General features: G+C 33.2%; 1 protein-coding gene and 1 long non-coding RNA gene across 2 annotated transcripts in view; one reads left to right on the forward strand and one right to left on the reverse strand.

The window, feature by feature from the left end:
• pros (homeobox protein prospero) overlaps nucleotides 1-21,216 on the reverse strand; it is a 93,481-nt gene that overhangs the window by 65,661 nt on the left and 6,604 nt on the right. The window lies entirely within an intron of this gene.
• On the forward strand, nucleotides 798-7,949 carry LOC111504281 (uncharacterized). Its single transcript, XR_012466090.1, has 3 exons — nucleotides 798-1,323; nucleotides 3,037-3,272; nucleotides 7,301-7,949. It is a non-coding gene; the product is annotated as an uncharacterized lncRNA (long non-coding RNA).

Here is a 21,216-nt window from a genome sequence, read left to right on the forward strand (position 1 = left end):
CCTTTCATATCTTCAGCCAGCTTTCTGCTAGATCTATGACATAACGCGAAAAATTCTTCTGTGCTAAACGGTGTTCTTGACATAGTTTATTCCTAATTTCGAACTGAAATCAGTGTTTGATGGATTCTACTAGGTGTTCGAAGATTCTTCTGTTTGAATACGTCCTTTGAGAATCACTTTCAAAATTGTCAAACTGTACCCAGACTATTCAGCTGAAAATACAACTTTTGAAATTGATTTCATCAAAGTTCATAAAATGAAACAGATCTGTCGTAGGTCTCATTAGTGGTGCTAGTCTACGCCACAAAAGTATTGCTTAACGGACACGAGTGAGAAAATGTATGGGCATCTTCCTTCATGAAGACGCCTTGTGTAGGATCGACAGAAGACTCAATCTTAAAATATCAAAAATAAACGAGGCTCCCCGAGGCATTTATTACAAAGCCAAGCTTTGATATCTATCCTTCAACAACATCAAAAACACATTTTATAGTAATTTTCAAATACATGAATTATCTTTCAAAAACAATTATACAAAAGGTTTTACTGATCATTTTGCAAATTCTGGAAAAAGTTCAAGCCCAATGAATTTCAGAAAGAAATGGGTAGCTATCTAAGCTCATGTTTCACGAATAAGAAGAATCGCCATTATATATTGAATTCTGGTAAGTTTTATAAAAGCCATTTCCGTTAATCCAATTTCAAGCATTCAAAAAAAGCCATAAAAATATTCTAATTCAGATGGATTGTGACTGGAATTCTAAATATCACAGAAAACACATATATTTTCAAATTTACAGTTATAACTACGCCGCTGTTTTTCGTTTACATTTTTATTTGAACTTCTCTTCGTACTAAATACAATCTAGCGAACGCGTGTCAGCCACGGGTCCCGTTTTTTGACCCTCCGTCAACAAAAGAAAGTCGCCCCTCTTGTGGAAGCCTACTACGATCTACACACAATATTATACTACGACTTGTACACCGGGCCGCGGATCTTAATTCCCTTTATCATGTAAATATGCCCAATAAAACATCTGCCGTCGTTACGTCACGTGACACGCGTCTCAAGTTGCCGGTGACGTCACATGTAAGAAAATCGTCTCAAGGTTGTGTTGTGTCCGGTGACGTCACTTCGTAAGTGGTCTGATTCCTTATCCTCGCCTTCTGACGTGTAAGTGATAGCGGAAGTGGGATTCACGGACTGATAAAATATATGCGGCACCTTTCTTCGAGGCGTGATCATGTCTGATTATATTTTGGGGCTGAATAATTTATAGAAAGTTTAGTGTTTGGCTTTTGGATTCCTTTTGTTCCGATAAGGTATGTAGATACAAGTTAAATGAATCCATTGGTAAATTTTTTTTATTTATATGATTTTTTTGTCGATAATCAAAACTCAAGGTGTTTTCGAAAGTAATTATAACTTGAATGGAATTGAATATTTACAGCCCATGAATTGGTTGTAATCATATTTGTTGTAAATATATTTTGAAAGCTCATCTTTTATGTTTAGGTATATCAGGAATTGAATTAGGTCATAATGAAATTCCGTGATGACTTTAATAATAATCTGGGTAAATATACACATATCACGAAATGGTTGAGTTTCTTGACCATCACTTGGATCATTTGAAACTCATTAAGTGTGGGCATATTTTTGCCAAACGACTTCAGTGAAGGTCATGGCATATTATGTTCATCGAAAATACATACCTAGATATTCAAAATTTTTTTAAACAGCTGGTAAAATTAGGTGTATTTCGTTAAATGCTTGTGGAAATTGAAGTGTTTAAAATTATCTTTCGAAACTGTGATTTTAATTTTTCAATATATTTGAAGGCAGTTAAAAAATTAAGGTTTGCAAGAGATAAATTGTAAATGCACAATGAACACCGCGAGGAAGAATAGCTTATTCCATTCTCACGCAAAGCGTCAAAGGCGACCGACCAATAATGCAAGGAAATACAGTGCGTTAGACTTTTTATCAATTTTCCATAGATTGCTACAATTATAAAAACATTAAAATCGTTGCTCGATAAATAAATAATTCGAATAACCATAGGAGAGAAAAACGACAAAGGCTATTAAATTAAGTCACGCTTTTTATGTTGAAAGCTAAAAAGTTGTCACGGAATTCAGTCAATATTGTAACCGGCAAAAAAAGATACACAGTTATATATTCGAAACTGAAATTACTGCTATGTTAAAGTATCATATGTCTAAATTCAAGCTGGTATATAGCATATGAAAAAGTATATATCGATTAAAAGAAGATATTTATGAAAAATTTTATGATTTTCGAATTTGTTCACATGTAAAGTATGTGGATTGTAGTCACATAGCTCTTATTGAACATTCAAGAAAAAAGGTCAGAGTTTTGTTCTATTTTCAAGTGAAATGATTCACATTTTTGAACACAACAGTGCCAATACTAGAAGGGATATTGAAGAAGTAAATACCGCGTCTATCGAAACGAAATTTCCACTAAAACATCTAGAAAGTCGAAAGAAACAATTTCTTTCAGCTTCTGGTTGAAATTCTTCATTTGACACTAGCTATAATTTTGATTATTGTTCAATTCGTTTACCATATTTTCAATTTGTTATCCTCCGCTTACTTTAAATACTGTATTACCATTTTTAAATAAATAATCTGATATTTTTGTGAGTGATTGACGTTTTATGAATTGAAATCGTGCAATATAGAGGGCAAGTGTAACGTAAATTTTGGCAAATTGTATTGCCCTTGAAGTATATCCTCATATTAATAAGATAGGAAAATATAAAACTAACCACAAAGAGAGCGTTAATGAGCTTAAAATACATATTTCATTTTCTCCAAGACAGATGTGAAGAAATAGCATTCAACTAGGCTCTAAGAAATCTAGCGAAAATAATTTTTACAACTCAAAATATCATTGTGAGGGGATAAAATGCCTTGAAATTTGATTTTCAGAAAATATTGCTTTTATTCAACTTTCTATGAGATCTTACGGCCTTCATTGAAGGATATAAAACCAGTTTCATCTTTCAGTGTATCCCGAAGAAAAATTAATGTAGAAGATGTTCAATGGACGAACCTATCTAGATCATTTCTGGATGAAAAGGGTCAACGGCACATAAACGACATCACAAGTAGCTATTAGCCATATTCATTGTTTTACAGTTCTCCGTTGGAAGCACTGAAAACACTTTATTGGATAGGGTCGCAGTGATTGGGTCTCAAATACAGTCAATATTTAATAACAGCTGCCAAACAAAAAAAATCAGGTATGGTATATTATAAACATAAGGGTTAGCATTAGAATCTCAGAACCAAGACTCAAGCTTCCCAAATCCTGCCCACACATCAACCAATAGAAAGTACAAGCTATAGAGAAGTCTGCTCAGAAAGAAGAAATCGCGATGGTATGGTATTTTTATTGTCAGAAACATAAGAGAAATTGGCTAGGTTTTATTAGGGTACATGGGCCTATTCGATACTCCACCCCAGCCCTCAGGGGTTTATTGTGGCTCACACCTATTCAAACTCGACCAAATAAACCCAGCTTCTTGACGAAACTGATTAGTTTATATGGTGAGATATCTTACAGGTCAGATGGTAAAAGTGTGGTTCTACCAAACTCTGAAAACCTGATTCGGTCCGCAGCGGGGCAGGCACAAAGTGTATGCTCTGCTGCATATGATGATTCAGACAACAGTGACCTGTAAAGGGGCGTGTTAGATATCGTAGTTCATTCCTACTGTAGTCAAAAATCTGTTTGGTTTCAAGCTTCGAAGGGGAAACGAACGCTTTGGAGTGAGCCAATCCTGGAAAAGTCTGCCAGAAGTTTTTAAATCTTCTTGCCAACTAGGTGTTCAATGTTTGTATGGCAAAACCTAAAGCAATGCCAATGCCAATGACAGGTTCGGGTCCGATGAAGCTACCCCCCTTTGCGAGGGTGTCAGCAGCCTCATTGTCTAGAATGGACTAATAGATATGGATTAGCCTATGGCAAACGGAAACTGTAAAGTTTGGATAATAGACAGGTCTGGGAGTGTAGCTACTACTGTAGCTACTGGAACTGGTTCATATAATAAACCGTCCGAGGTGTCAGTATTCCGTTATGGGTTGCTTTGATTGGCTTCCGGGTTTTGCCGTCTTCTTGTGGTATGATCTCGAAACGTTTCAACCTCAACTGCGGCAGTTATCTGTCTGCCGCAGTTGTAGTTGAAACGTTTGGAGACTATAACCAAAGAAGACCACGGCAAAACCCGGAAGCCAATTAGAATGTTGACGCCAGTCGTGAAAGCCTACATTCCTATATCCGTTATGGGGTTTTTGATATACAACTACTACAGTGAATCAATGAAATTATGAATTGAAGAATATTAATTGAAGTAATGAAATTTCGTTTTAATAACTTTCTGAAACTGTCGCCCTGATAAACATTCTACCATTTATCAGAAAGTGCGAGGAAAATGGAAAGTAGCCGAATTCACCATGGCCGATTCGAATTCAAGCGTTTCCGCGTCAAACAAAAATGAGGAACGGGCGCCTTCTCAATTAAGTCGTATACCTGTCGTGATAAGGGCGTCGTAAGGAAACAGCGGAAGTAGTCCTGCGGAAACGCGGCGTTCTGCGGAAGTGGCTAAGTAGCGAATACAATAAGCGATTCCGGTTTCGTGTCTCATAGAGCACGGCCGCCCACGTTATTCCTGCGAGACATGGGAAAAGTCGATGAAACACCCGACACCCGAGCGATCATGCAAGATATGCGGTTATCTTGATTTAAATAGAGTTGTGGGAAATGGGTTTCTTTTAGGGCATTTCCGAGTGCAATGAGAGAGAGTTAGCACGTTTTGATAATTTTCCGGTCTTCCGTTTAAATCGTTAGTTATGTATCTATTCCGTTTTTTATTTAATCATGATCTGGGTGCACGTACAGTTTATTTATCAAATATTCTCAAGTAAATATTGGAAATATCTATACTACGATTGATGACAGATATAATCATAACCAAAAAACAAAGTATTCTTGATGCAAAACCAAATAAATTTGATTCGAGCCGCTGTTGGGCTGAACCACGAATGCATTGTTGACTCAATTGTCCCCAAAGAACAAACTTGAGTGAGTGAAGGCGATGAGATCTCATCTACGATTTTATCCATGAGATCGAGGGACGAATCAACGGATATCAAAGATAAACGGGGCTCTTAAAGACAATCATTTGCAAATCTGAGCTCCGAAATCGGCCGTCGAACGAGATTTGTCCTCTGTCTCTTACAATATCTTTCACAGTGCTGTTCAACCAGTCAAACTCACAAGTGATACTAGGCTGAACCGAGAATGCATTGTTGTCCCTAAAGGTCAATCTTGAGTAAGTAAAGGCGATGAGATCTCCTTTTACTTGTGAAGCCAGGCTTCGCATTTAACCACTGAACAAGATTCGTCTCAACCCTTTTCGACCATGAGTGATGAGATCAAACAGGTTTCATCGATTGTGCTAGGCTGAACCACGAATGTTATATTTAATTCAACTGTCTTCAAAAGACAAGTCTGAGTAATTAACGGCGATACCATTTCTCCTTACGAAGTAGTAATCTGTTAGATGGACAAAATACTCATTCAACGAATATGTAAAATAAACCGGGTTTGCAAGGTTGCAAAGCCAAATTTCGGCATCAATTAGTGACGTTTGATTTTGATTCATCATTCATCAATAATGTAACTTGAAATTGTCTGCACTACAGAAAAACTTGAGAACACCTTGAGTGTGGTACCTAAGTGAAAGTGGTTTGAGTTGTATTTGAATTGTTGTAGATTTATTCATTTTTAACCAACAACAATCTTTCATTTCCTAAATGAAGGTTTTACAGAAAGTGTAGTCCGAAGGTGTATTCAGTTTAACTTCAAAGCAATGAACAGTAGTGAATTGTCGTCTACTACGGACCTATACTACCCTCGGTGGAATCAAGCGGTCCAAGTCAATTGAAAGGACAAGTCTGCTTGTTTTTTCCGTTAACCAGCTACCGCACCCTACGAACGTGTGCAAGCTAAGGACTAACGCGCTCTTACATTGTAACGTGTGATTCATAACACCCAACACGAATAGCTAGGAATAAAATCTACTAGTCGCAAGCTTTGAGCAAGAGTGCATAACCTTGGTTACCACCAAATATAATTATCTTCAGATTTGTAATGGAACCGTAAACCATATTATATTAAAGTTTTGAAGTTTCAGTATTTCCTTTCGATGGCAAAAGTACCACTTCCAATAAAGAGTAAATTCCTCCGACGACTTCAAAATACGTGGGAACAGTTCATTGGGATCATGTCGAGTGATCCTTGGTATAATTAGTATGTAAACTGGTGACACAAAAGTTTCATGTATGGTAATTAAATATCAACAAACCTTTTATTCGTAAAAAAATAACAATAATCATATTGAAATTATTGACTGAGTTCATGTTTTCTGATTTTTTTTTAATTAAAAATGTTTCGACACCTGTCGAACAAAATTACCAAAAAATCAACAGATTTCAGACACGCCGTTAAAAATATGTAATAAATCGCCTGTACTGCAAAGTCATATTAAAGATCGTCATTGAATAACTTGAATACCTTCTTTATTCCCATGAATATTCCTTGAGAGAGTTTTATAATTACACATTGAACATATCAAAAAAACGAAACCAATTCTCCCATTAGCTTTTATGAGTCTGGTTGAAACAAGAAATCAAATTCCTAACTATATGTTACTGAACAAAAAATAATTAATTATTTTCATTTATGAACATTTTATGAACAGTTCATTATAGTAAGAAATTCAAAATATGCAGGATCCTTTTTCTAAATAGAATTCTACTCGTATATTAAAACAGGGAAAGGATTCTCCTAAGGGTAATTCAATTTCTACCAGAGAAATCCAATGCACTTCATTTGAATAAAATTAGAAACAGACAAAAAGTAAACAAGTTGAAAACCAACTGTTGCTTTCGAGTGGTTTTCTTATTACGAGTTTAAATCCCCTTCAAGAATATTCAACAGGTGTCTTCTCCAAAGATTTCTTAACTTTCAAGACCGCAATCTCCTTATATTTCCTGCCATCATCCCATTATCGCAATCCTTACTATCATCCCATTCATCTTCTGTGAACTTAGTAAATTTTCTCTGTTGATTCATTTCTCGATGAGAAGCAATTTATTAGTGCATAATTTTTATATTTATTTATTATGAAATTATAAAACAACAATAAAAATCAATTGGCGCTCCGGGTTGACTTTATTGATTCCAGTGGTGCATTTGCTCTTTCAGCTTCACGAAAACCCGAAAAAACCTGCAGCCCCACATCACAAAAAAATGGTTACCAAATGGTTGTTATTTTGTTCACAGTAAAAAAATTGAATTTTCACATCAATTGAAGCCCTCCATTGTTTGTATTGACGAATAAAATTTTCTTTCGGTACACCAATTTGAAATTCTGTATTTTTTCTCAACATGTTGTGAACTTTGAACATTCTGATGATATAATAAATTTATGACTTTTGTTAACTTGTCAAAATATTTCACAGAAAAAATCGGATCTACATTTGAAGAAATTTGATAATAAGTGCTTCAAGAAAATCATTATTTCCTAGTGTGGTATGTAAATATAATACTTGTATGTGAAACATTTAATAAATTTGTTTAAATTTAGGGTAAAAATTTTGTAATATTATTGTCATATTGAGTTGTCATATAGGGATTTTCAAATGATATTTCCAAGTCTTCATTGGCACTTTATTTTTCATTTTTCATTTAATGAAAACAATTTTTAAATTGAAATTAATTCAAATAACTTTCAATTGGGGACTGTATCATGTTATTTTCATCTGATTTTTTCATGTTAGTAAATTAAGTTGTTGTTCTTCTTCACATAATTCTCTTTTGAGTTATAACTCTTGAACATATTTCTGATTTTATGATATTTATAATATTATTATTATGAATATTACTGGAGTTTCTTCCCAATACTAAATCGTTATTTTCAACACCTCGAAACGTGTTTCGATCACCAAGTGATCATCTTTACTGGTCAGTTTAATCGTCCTCTTGAAGATGATCACTTTCTGATCGAAACACGTGTCGAGGTGTTAAAAAAAATAACGATTAGGGGTTGGGAAGAAACTCCAGTAATACTCATTACTACACCAAAGGTTCAAAACGTTGTATCACAAGTATATTATTATTATAATTATTAAAAGTGTGTTCTTATGATGCACTGTTTGGAACCTTTGGTGTAGTAATGAAAATTACTGGAGTTTTTTCACCAACACCAAATCGTTATTTTTAACACCTCGACACGTGTTTCGATCACCAAGTGATCATCTTCAAAGAGGAAGATTAAAACAGTTTTAATCTTCCTCTTTGAAGATGATCACTTGGTGATCGAAACACGTGTCGAGGTGTTGAAAAAATAACGATTTGGTGTTGGGGAAAAAACTCCAGTAATATTCAAAAGGGTGTTGTTTATTTATTGTTATTGAATTTCATAGGGGTTATCAATTGTATTCGCTGAGTAGAAAATTGAGTTTTTTTTCAATCGTGAACCATTTCGAAACTAACAACCCCCATTCAAGTTTTTGAACTGTTATTACAATTTTTACCCAAATGATGTACGAAACGATGAATAATAATTTAATAACTGAACAGCAAGACATGTTATTCATGAAAACAATAACTTGACCTCGATTCATTACCTTTGTTCCGATATAGGTACATGCCAAATTTTTTGCCGAAAATTGAAAAACATTAGTCATAGTTCCATGAAATTTGGTATCTAGTCATAGAAAAGCAGATATTAACATATAGAAATGTCAATTTTTTCAGGTAATGACTTACAGTTAATGACAAATTTTTATGTTATTTTTGATTTGATAAATCATAATTAAAATTTAAGTTTATGTAAGCTGTTGTACGTTGTAATAAAAAGAGTTGAAATATTTTTATATCGATTTCAATAGATGACTAATAAGCTTCTTTGAAGTGTATGTATCCTGGAAAATAGTACAACTCACGTGAAGGTAACCAAGCTGAATTACTTCAAGACTGGGTTCTTTATTTCCAACCATCGAACTTTATTCACATAATTAAATTCGGTTCAAGACTTGTAATCGCTTTCCTGAACTCTTGTAATTGTATCTACTTGATTAATCTAAGTGAATAGCCACTGTACCAAACAATTTCAAAGTTATAAAGTAATTTATCGTACTCGGACATCATTTAATTACCGATTGGGAGAAGTTCAAGATTTACTATTCACGCGGAGAAGATACCTTAGTTAATTGGATTGGAGGGAAATAAGAGAACAAAAAATGGAAACCATCGGAGGAGCAAGTCGGGCAAAAAGTAGGTATTTGAATAAATATATTTTTCGACATAAGAATAAAACAGAATCCCTCATATCACCTTTTCAGAGTTTTGAAAACTCAATGACTGGGGCAGTTGTGATATATTAAAATGACCCAAATGTAAAAAATTCAATTTGAAAAATCGTGTACGAATCGTTGATATATTCATTTTATTTTGTTTATGATGTGTTATGAATAGTAATTCGTTATGGTCTCTGAAAAATTCTGTTTGTGAAACGAGTTTATAGTCAAATTTGAATTGAAGGTTCTGCAAATTTCAGGGACTGAATATTTTACAGTTATCATTCTCGTGTGCATAATATCAAATTCAGTTCTAGGGAAAAACCTTGGAACACTTACAGATTTTATGTTCTTTAGTTGTTTGTGGATAAATTCATAAAATGTGATAGATTATAAGCACTGAGTTACAACTTGAAAAGTAATGAGTTTTCCAAAGTGCTCTCAGGTGGATTATGAAATTCACATTGATTTGAAATCCTTGAAAGAATCTGTGAAAAAAAATTAAAAAGATTAGCTGAAAAATAACAATTATATTGAGCAAAAAAACTGAAATTACAATGAAACAAAATACAAGCAACAACCAAAAAATCAAAAAAATTAAATAATAACACGAAATGAAAATAATTGAAAATTAAACGGTTTGTTTGTATCCACAATTGTCTTCGAAGACGCTTGTAGAAACAAGTGGAGACAAGTGAATTTTCACATGATATCAGACCAGTACTCAATATATCACTTTCAATAAATGAGGCAATCAACTATTGTGCTCATTTTACCAGGGATTATACAATATTACTGGAGTTTTTTCCCAACACCAAACCGTTCTTTTAACACCTCGACACGTGTTTCGATCACCAAGTGACCATCTTCAAGAGGATGATCTTCGTGTTTCGATTACTTGGTGATCGAAACACGTGTCTAGGTGTTAAAATAACGGTTTGGTATTGGGAAAAAAAACAGTAATATTCATTACTACACCAAAGGTTCCAAATAGTGTATCACAAGAGAATATACAACTGATTAGGAATGAAATGGATGAAGGAAATCATAAATGAAAACGAATCAATGAAGAAATTAACTGATATCACAAAAAATGGCAAGAAAACAGAAAGTGAGAAAAGTAATTATGAATGAAAAAAAAAACAAACACAAAATTAAACAAATCTTTCCTAACACAAAATAAATGATATAAAATACCATTTTGTGGAATGTTTTGAAGAATCTCGTAGAACCACGAAAACATTCCAAATTCTAATGAATTTGTTGCATCGGTTGCAGGACATGGTTGCATGATACCTGTATTTTGTACAGCAAAATGTACAACTTATGAAAACGTGAAGAATATAGAAGAATAGATTCCTAAAATGTGACGATACAATTTTCATAATAATTTTTATGAAAGTGTGTCAAATATACCTTCTTTACCTTATATAATCACGTCTTGAGACGACGAGAAGCACACATTTCATATTTTGAACTACTTTCAATCCAAAATCAACACGTTATTAGGATATGAGGAACACAATCCGTACATATATTGATGACAAAAGTATCACAACACGTAAGCCACATCTCGTGATGACTTTACGCACCGTAAATCCTCTGAATATCAAATGTTCCTTGGACCGTGTTGCCAGCGGATATCCTTACGTCCGAGTTACCATATCCCTTCATGTATATGTACTTTTGTATTGTGAATTGATGGAACCGGACGTGGTGTTTTGATTACTTCAATTTTTTCATTAAGAATTCGTGTCTGAAAGCTGATTTAATTAGTTTTACAACTTCTTACTACAATAATGAGTGGGGGTTCAGATGTCATTTTATTGAATCACATAATGCGAGTCATTAGAAGACATAAAGAATAAACAAGACAAATATGAGATACTGTTTTCACTTGAGAGAGATACAAATTCTGTTCAATCAGGATAAGTTATACATTTTAGATCGTATTCAAATGATGTTTTAAATTGGGAGAATTTCGATTATTGCCGGAAATACTCGAAAATAACCGACATTCGGCAATTCGAGGGAGATAACAAAGAACACTTTCTTATTGCCACTTCTCGAACGGTACAATATGTTTTTATAGATTTTCAACCCGACATTTCGTCCCTAAGAAACCTCGACCGATTTTACTTACTTATAAGGATCGAAAAAATGAATCACCCCTTATAAGTCAGAGTGTTTGGCAAAAATTTCACTGATTTATCACCCACAATTGGAATTTCTTAACTTTCATAACCGCACTCAACAAAGCTTTAGAATGTGTAACTCTTTTCTAATTTAAACGACTTTGTAGCTCTTACTATTGCTGATTTCTCCATTCTGGCCCTTTTTATTTTGGGCACACTGTAGATACACATATGAAGCAAGTTAAATGAAATCTCTAAGGAAATCTCTAAGAAATTTTCATTGTAATCAATGGGTTGGGTGGCATATAAAAATTAAAGAGGGAACTTTTGATTATATAATGATGTGAATAGTTTTCTAGTAATTGAGAAGGTTGCTATACATACATTTGATTGAGACAATATACTTTTTTTTCAAAATATATTGTCATTATTCATGTACAGCGAAACCGCTTTCGCTTTCACAAAAAAAATAATTATAGTCGTCACTATTTATTTTGAATATTTAAGCCTTATGCACGCACATGTATTTTTCTTCTTCGTTCTCTTCGAGCAGAAATAGTAGAACTGTGTTGTTTCCTGGGTTTGAGACCAACATATGACTTGTGAGAATCCGTATGAGAAATGTAAATGACAATTCTTTTTTGTTTGTTTTTAGTTGAATATCAAAAAATAATAACAATCTAGCGAGGAGAACCAATTATTCAGAAATATGTTTGCAATTTTAATGTTTTGCCTGAAGATTTTTTCTTTCGTTTCAAATATGAATATTTAACAGGGAAATGAAAATTGGGCTGACAAATTTCGGGCGAACTTTTTTCTTTTAATTGTTGAACTCAGATTAGTTTATTCAGAATAGTTTATTCAAATTAAAGCTTCCAGTCATAGATCTATCGCCATTATTTAGGTACACTTTCTTCAGAAAAACTTATTTTGAATCACTGGCTTCTTCACAAAAACACCTGACCATTTTGTGATCATTCTATCATGAACATGCGTTTCAAAATTTTTATTTTTCCCACGTTCATGAGACATTCTATTACTGTATTGGATTCTAGTATACGAATTGACATAATACATAAAAAAGATATATATTTTCAATGATGTTGAGTTTTTATTACTTTCCAGTTGGACGTTTCCCAAAATAGGTTTCTTGCTGATTGAAAAATCCATTCACTTTCTAGATACGTTTCTCTCACAGTGAAAAACTCTTCCAAGTTACATGACTTGGGGGATCGTTTTTCACTTATTTCGTTCAATTCCATCGTGAATATATGGAACGCATCATCATGAAACAAAGACTATTTCGAAATGGATGGCATACTCATAATTAGGAAATGCAACAAGTCTTTCTAATCTGCAATTTTAATCATGAAAATCTCCTGTTAGAGAGGATATTTAGCAAACAACGACACAGGTAAACAAGACAAATTTTGTAGAAAACTACACATTTTACTTCAAAAAGGACATAAAAGCATGTGTGAGCTACTTGTGGCTATTATCGTTGACGAGCACTTCACTAGCTTCCAGCCTTTAGTGCTGTATTCTCGTAGGGCGCTTCTGTACCCGCCATAAAAGAGCATTATGGGTAATATGTGAACATATATAGGACACTGGCACATCCCCATTTCCGTATATTGAATGACTAAAGGATGTGGTGATGGTGTTAATTGATTTTGTTCACTTTAATATGTCTCTTTCATTATGCCGAAACAAAACGTTGGATTGATAATTATGCGAGATGTAACAGAAGGGTCAAAAACTTAAAAAAAGTTCAAAATGAATCAGAAATAGAGAGCAAAATACCTAATTTACCAAGAAATATTGAAAACAATTCAGTTTGAAAGACGTAGGTATCTTACTTCTCAGCATCAATTAAATTTTGTTATATGTCAATGATGAATTTTTCAGCACATTATTTTGGGATTTTCTCGAAAAATTTATAGAAAGTCATGATTCTAAAATTATTATATTAGTATCGAACATGTCCCCTTCATCTTGATTTTCGAATGGGCGTCCAAAATTTACATGAGGAATTCTGATTTTCAGTACTTTTTGGGGAAAAAACAATAGTAAACTGGAAAATGCGTTTGTGAAGTAGTATTATTCATATCTGGTGTTTTATACGTTATGTGTGAAATATATTTCAAAAATCTTGCCTCATCCCATTTTATTTTTTTGGAAGAAATTGGTTCGATCTTGTTGATTTCGATTTTCGATTTTAACTCTTCAAAAATGTCTTTCAACATGAATATTATGAAAATGTTTCTTTGGTTCAGGAATATTGCCATAATAATGAATTGAATGAGAAATATTTCACAAATAGTCTATACTTTTAAAGCGAAGTTTTTCCGTTCAGCATTCCCATTGAAGTTGCCTCAATAATATTTACTTACATAAAGGAAAACGTTGACACTTTTCTCAATATGAAAATTTCACGAAGATTACTGTTATAATTCAATTCAATGTAGCGTCACCCACACCTGAATAGATCAATAAACCGTATTGATAATTAATTCATCAAATGATTTTACTCAGTTACAAATTTATATTGAACAACATTTACCGGCTATTGTGTTTAACTATTCACGATGGTGTTACATTGAACACCTAAAGTGAACATTGCTATTAATTAAGATAACAATGAATGCTTCCATGTTGCTACATCCCCATGCGACATAAATTCAGCAAATTTTTATTTTTATGATGATATCTGGTGAATCGATTTTGTGGATCACTGAGAATTTGAACTTATAGTGGAAATGTGATGGAATCGGCCGATATTCATTAAATAACACATTATTTAAGATTTTTCACAAAAGAGAATAATAAAACCGGAATACAAAAGATTCTACATATTTGAACATCTGAAGAAAATAATTTCAATTTCGTCCAACACAAAAACTTTTTTTTTTCAATTTATCACTCAATTTACTTATCTGCTCATGCTAACATAGCATTTTTTTGCAGTAATATTGTTGTAACCCCGTGCAGGACAAAAATGAATTTTTTTCAAATTATGCATTAATTACATTATTTGCTCATGTTCATATATCTATTCATTTTATTAATTACAAATTTTCATAGCATAGAATTCATTTTCAATAAAAATTTCACTACACTAGTATCTTTCTCAGCTGGGCTGGTACTTCAAAAAGCAATATATGTATACAAATTATCGACCTTAATTAATGGAAATTACTGATTGGTAAATAGGAAGTTATAATATAATGCATGTTACGATTTTATATATTATACATTTATATGTTATGATTTTAAAGTGATCGAAATTGCAGAAACGTGTGTTTTCATCAGGCATCGCGAGAGAAATATCAAAACTTTCTTTCAGTATTATTATCGACAGATAAAAAATATGTGTTATTTCAAATATTCAGTCAGTTACTTTCGATTCGTATATAAAACTAGGATTTGGAATGAAAATCATCTTCATTATTATTTCTTCTGTAGAACCTTCGATCCAAACACTCAAAAGGAAGAAATCACGATTCATTTATGTTTTTCCAGGCCTCATTTCACTGAGACAAATCCTTCAACAGATTCTTGTCTTAGTGAGGACAGTGCAATTGCACAAACAAGTTCTTCGCATTATGCGCAATTCTGATAAGAAGTCGGTGCTCCCTGGCAAAAACTTGTAAGGCAAGGGGTAAAAGTAAGGGTAGACACATCTGCCTAGGTAACCCTCCCCTTGAAAGATATATAACCACCTGGCGTTTGCCACGGTCTGCAAACAAGGGCTATCCGCGGATAAGGCCAGATGTCTTATTTGAATTAGTTTAAGCATATGCCACCACATATGACTTCTTATCAGGAGGCGTTTTGTGGGTGAAGTTCCACTTTGAACGCCAGGCGTAAAACAATATAACCGATTTTCCTGGTTATAAATAATGCGTCCTTCGAAAAGTCATGTGAATGCCCCTCTGGTTCTTTATACCGGCTATGACGTTCACTATTCTTCAGAAGAGAGTTATGGCGTTTGGTTTCCTTCAGTTCAATATCGATAAATTGATAAATAATTTTTTATTTGAGTGGTCCTTTTTCGATGTACTTTGAAAGTATAAATCGAGAGGGCGCTAACAACTTCTTCCCGAGTAGGAAGAGGGGTCTTTGATAACTTGTTTCATGGTTCTCTATCTAACACTTTTTGATTTTGGAAATCGAATTAGCTGTTTTCAAGTACTTAGCTGTTTTATAATCATTTTAAGAAACTACCAAAAAACGGTATCAAAAAAACTATTGAAATCTAACCCCATTTCATTCCAATTGCTGTTCACAGCGTTTACTACTCTCGTCCCGACAATAATGAAGTCTTTCGACAAATTAATCTTCAATCTAATGAAATATTACAAGCACCTCTTTATCTATCTACGAGTTCTGATATGAAGTGCGGTTGGGCATCGTATATACATTTCAGGTGATCTAGTGGGTTCTGAGTTTTCAACCAATGTTGGTATTTATAAAAAATAGGTACCTCTGGTTCTAAAGTGGCTGGATGAGAATTATCGAAACCGGTGAATAGGCAAACGTGTTTCTTTAGAATGACTCGTCTATTCCAGAATTGGGAAATAAAAAAGTGTTGAATATAGAATTGAAATATCTATTAAACACGTCATCACAATACCTCCCCTTCCATTAGAGAAAAAAAAGGAAGCACCCTCTCGGTGACCAGTGATCCAACACTATTGTTTTTCTCATCGAAATGAACTGAAATGATACCTTTTGAAGTGATTTTTTTAAAACATTTTGTTTGTAAGAAGTTGAGAGGGGGAGGACTATTAAGGTCCGTACGAAAAGGAGTAAGTGAGTTATCAATTTATCGTTAGTTTTGATGTATTTTCACTAGTGTGAAAAAAAGAAGAAACTATTATGAAGTTTTTTATCTCTCTCCTTGCGCTTATGCTCCACTTATCACAGTAAAATTGAAATTTGAGTCGAATTTAACGATTTTAATGATTATAGTTGTAAGAACCACGCGTTTCTTATGTATTATATCTTGAAGGTTTAGGAAAGAAGATGATTTGTGATATCAAGAAAATTGCTTCAATAGGTTCTCATCAAGAAATGCCAGTGAATTATTCTCTTCCAGGTTTCAAGTAATGTCTATGAATTCAGAATGTATTTCTCTAAAATAACGTTATCAAATGTAAGACATTGAATCTGTTTGGTTCTGATATAACTATGTGGGCATAACTAGGTACATCTTTTGACACAATGATATAATGAAAATGTGACCAAGCTTAGGAAGTTTCAATTAGTCTTCAGAATATAATTTTAACAAACAATTAAAAATATGAAATTGAAAAAAAGCCACTTTCGATTGCAAACCATGAATCCTACCAAAAACAATGTCTTAACATTTATAACATTTTATAATGTAAAATATGTGGATGAATTCTTAACGATGAACACTTTAAAGTACAATTTAGTTAAATCGAACAAGAAACGAAAATATCAAGTGATGTGCTGCTTAATTTACTCGATAATACTCTAAATATTTCAAAAAACTTTATTTGGAACAGACCAATTGATACCTAGAAACACGAGTGCCCGAAAACACGAAACATTCAGAAGCAGTTTGAAATGATTCACATTCTCAAATTTGAAAGTGCCTACAGGACAAGACTTCATAGTTGAGAAAAAAGGCACAAGACGTTTATGTCGTTTTTTCGATTATTTTTGTTTTGAATATGGGTGTGTTAAGAATATGTGTACCTAATATGTCTGTATTTTATGCTATATTTTACGAAATGAAAAGCTAATTTTTATGTTGGTTCGTTTTTAGGGAATATTAGTATAGAATTTATAAAATTTTTGAACTTTGAAAATGAACAGGTAACTAGTTTAGTGATCTAATAATTTTTATGAAGTTTGGGTAACATGATTAATTTAAAAAACCAATTGTTTTTTCCCGACGTTTAGAGTTTGATTGAATTCTTTTTCGGGGCTCTGTAACAATGAATTTTCATAAACATACCTCCCACAAAACGATTATTATCGTTTCAATTTTACTAGATTTGATGAGTTCTTAGTTTAACTACTCACCGAAAAGTAGTTTCTTCATGTTGATATTACTATTTGAAAAACCATTAAATATGTTAGATACATTCATAAAAAAAATAGCAACATCCAAATTTTCGAGACAACACCAACACAAAACGACATGAAACAAACGAATGGCTTTTATCTGTAATTCTGATAAGGTAGTGTCTGTTTTTTAATCGATGACAGAAAGAAAAAGAATGAAAAGAGGGTAAATTATTCAGGTATTTCATTTATCAAATTGAAATATGCAGTATTAAGGCCATCGACATCTCTTCTATTGTTAACACTATCGCATTTGAGGGTACCCATATATCATTTCGCTACAGAGCCTTTTGGATAAATATATTTCATTATTTTCTTTCTGCCATTGACTAAAAAACAGACACCACTTTATCGGAATCACATATAAAGCCATGCGTTTGTTTCATGTCGTTTTGTGTTGGTGTTGTCTCGAAAATTTGGTTGTTGATTTTTTTATTTTTTTCATATGTATCTAATATGTCTAATGGTTTTCAAAATAGTAATACTAACACGAAGAAAGTACTTTTCGTTGAGTAATTGAATTAAGAACTCATCATTTCTTGTAAAATTGAAACGATAATATTCGTATAAGTTTTGTGGGAGGCATGTTTATTAAAATTCATTGTTACAGAGCCCTGAAGAAGAATTCAATCAAATTCGAAACATCTGCAAGACAACATTTGTTTTTTGGAGAAAATAATGATCCTGTTACCCAACCAGCATTCCTCCTTTGAAAATGAAGTTTAGCACAATCAATTTCTCTACTTAATCACCCAATAATTCAAACTGGTCCAAAAATATTTTCGGAACAGTTGACAACTGAAATTTCCTCTAATAAATTTTTAGTTCAAAAGACATATTGAATACGCTTATAGTAGGTGACTCGTTATTGAATTTAAGATACATTTAGGCACTTCCCTAACCAATTGCAAAGTTTACTGGAAAATTTTCAAACATAATACTTGATACCTTTTCAAATTTCACTGAATGTCACATCACAGAAATACATTATCCATCAGGCATGACCGAAAAATATCCTTGTCTGAATAAAAATTCATATGAATGTTACTTCTCGTCAGAGTTCACAATTCTGTGAATATGAGTTGAATAAGGCATCCATCAAATACAATTCTTTTGAAACTCCTTCGCCCTTCTGTTCCTAAGAAGATTTCTCAAAAGGGCATCTCAATTTTAGTGGCGTGATTCCATAAACCCAAATTATCGTCTTTGTGTATTTCATGAAAAACATCTTTAGCAATTCACAATAATAGATTAACAGATATCAGTGTCGACCATTTGATCGATCGCAATTCGATATTCGAAACGTACACTTTTGTTCGCATTGTATTTGTTGGGGCTTATACTCATCGATTTAAAAGACAATTTATAATCTATAACCAAACGTAGCGCATCTGCCATTCCAAAAAGAGAAAACAAATGCGTTTTGCACTGCCAAATGGCACATATTGGATTACATATTGTGAGATGGTTCTTGAGGTATTATAGACGTGTTTTATGGTCAAACAAATTCATTGTTGGATATATTGTCGGTCAATTTTGGCAAGATTACCCTGCCTGTCCAGATACAAATAACAAACGCCTTAACAATGGATTGTTTTTTATCCGCATTTCGTTATAGAAGACGTTCATTTCTACAGAAAAGTACATGTTGAAACATGGGCCCAGAGAAGTGAAGACAGAAAATCACTCATTATGTTTTATTATTATTGGGCATATTCTAGAAGGCGATCAGTAATGAAAGCATTAGGAAAATATTGTGGCAGTACCTATTGGAAGTTTCGGTATCCAACACGGTTTTTTTTCAATATCAACGAGAAAGAGAACATTTTTGATTTTTATGTAACATTTTGTGAACAGATGAAGCAACTATGTCTGTAAACAATACAGTGGGTTTTCAAAATTGCTTGAGTCATGTTGAGACATGATTTTTAAGAGGAAAATTTTCTTGGTTCGAGACAAGACAAGAGATGAGAATCTCACCTCATCATTCAACTATTATAGTTGCGTTAATGCACGTGGCGATAACTCCGAAACTCAAATGAATGATCAAAATATATATTTTTTATTCGATTACATAATACAATTCAGTTTTAGGGAAAGAAAGTTTTTGGTGTTCTACTTTTCCATCTTTATACAAAAGAATGTGGGAATCTTCTTTGGGAGAGCCGAACACAATTAATTTATTCCTTCCAATGTTGTGAATCCTGAATAGGTATGTCGTAATAGAACAAGCGTGTTCTTGTTTGTATACGTTTATTTGCAATTTCTTGTTATTGTTCAATGACAAACAAAACGAACATTTTCAAGTTCTACTTGTTGTTAATAATGTCTCTATCCTAGCGTATCTCCTGTTCCAACAACAGGAAATTCACATCTCTTACCTCAGATTTTAATTTCATCCCATCCTATTGCTATTCAGATGATTTTATTAAAATGGCCGACCGTTATCGTTTCCGACCATGAATTAGGTATTCTACACGAAATAAGTTACCATTCTAATGTGACTGTCATTACTCGATACGGGGGATAGCTGAAAAGAGCTTTCATTTTATGTTTCAGAATACTTTAGAAATGCTTTCCGGATTGGGATTTTGACTACTTTCGGGAAAGTGCTCAAGATCATGCATACCCATTTAGCCAAAAATATATGAAATAATTTTACGAATACGTATATCGAATGCGTTGACAATACTTGTCACCTGGCTGCTGTGAAGTCACATGTTATATGTTTTCATTCAGTGGTTTTGAACATTTTCAAATTCGGCAGAAACGACGTCACCACCAGAAAACAAAAAATCCTCAACAAATTCGAACGGTTTATCTTCATAAACCCGGTCTTCTTCATAGGTAACTTATTTTACTTAGAATCAAACAATGTACCCTCTGATCAGAGAGCACATTTTGAAATCAAAATCAGTGTGATGATTGTGTCGAGGAAAGACACAGACGTATTGAGAAAAATAACGTTACTATACTACAGGATTTTCTTAGTGAATACCTCCCGGTAAAAAACTAATTACCTGGCTAATACCACGAAGACCATTGAATTATTTCCGACAGGTATCAATAGAAGTTACCTCATAGATGATAGTCTTGCAGATGATTCTTGTCTGTATAGCAGTAAGTCCTCGATGAAGTTACGTCAACGAGATGGATCTTTCACCAGTTAAGAAATCTTTACCCTGAACAAAGGTATCCACGATGGAACTATTTGAGTTTCAGTGTCACAGCTGTTTGGATTAGATTTTGAAGTGCATACCTTTATAAGTTGTATAAACGATACTTGAAATATGCAATATTTGGCTTGTAATAGTTTTTAGTTTTCACATTAGTAGTTTATTTCACTTTCTGAGGTAGATGGTTTTCTCTTGCTGCGGTGTTTGTTCCCGTGTGATTGAACTTCTTGCTTTGTTGCTTGTTGCTAAGTTTATTTGAATCGTTTTATGTTCAATAATGCCATATGATTAGCTTGGTCTTCCAAAGACGAATAATTGGGATATCGCGGATTTCAATTATTTTGGTAATCCGGTATTGGTAACAGTGTTAACATATTTCTGCCGTTTATAAAAATTGAAAATTTTTCTGT

The sequence above is a fragment of the Leptinotarsa decemlineata genome, unplaced genomic scaffold (genome assembly GCF_025532065.1).
Source record: "Leptinotarsa decemlineata unplaced genomic scaffold, Ldec_3_MD MMD2_tig00003348_RagTag_RagTag, whole genome shotgun sequence".
NCBI classification, from domain to species: domain Eukaryota; kingdom Metazoa; phylum Arthropoda; class Insecta; order Coleoptera; family Chrysomelidae; genus Leptinotarsa; species Leptinotarsa decemlineata.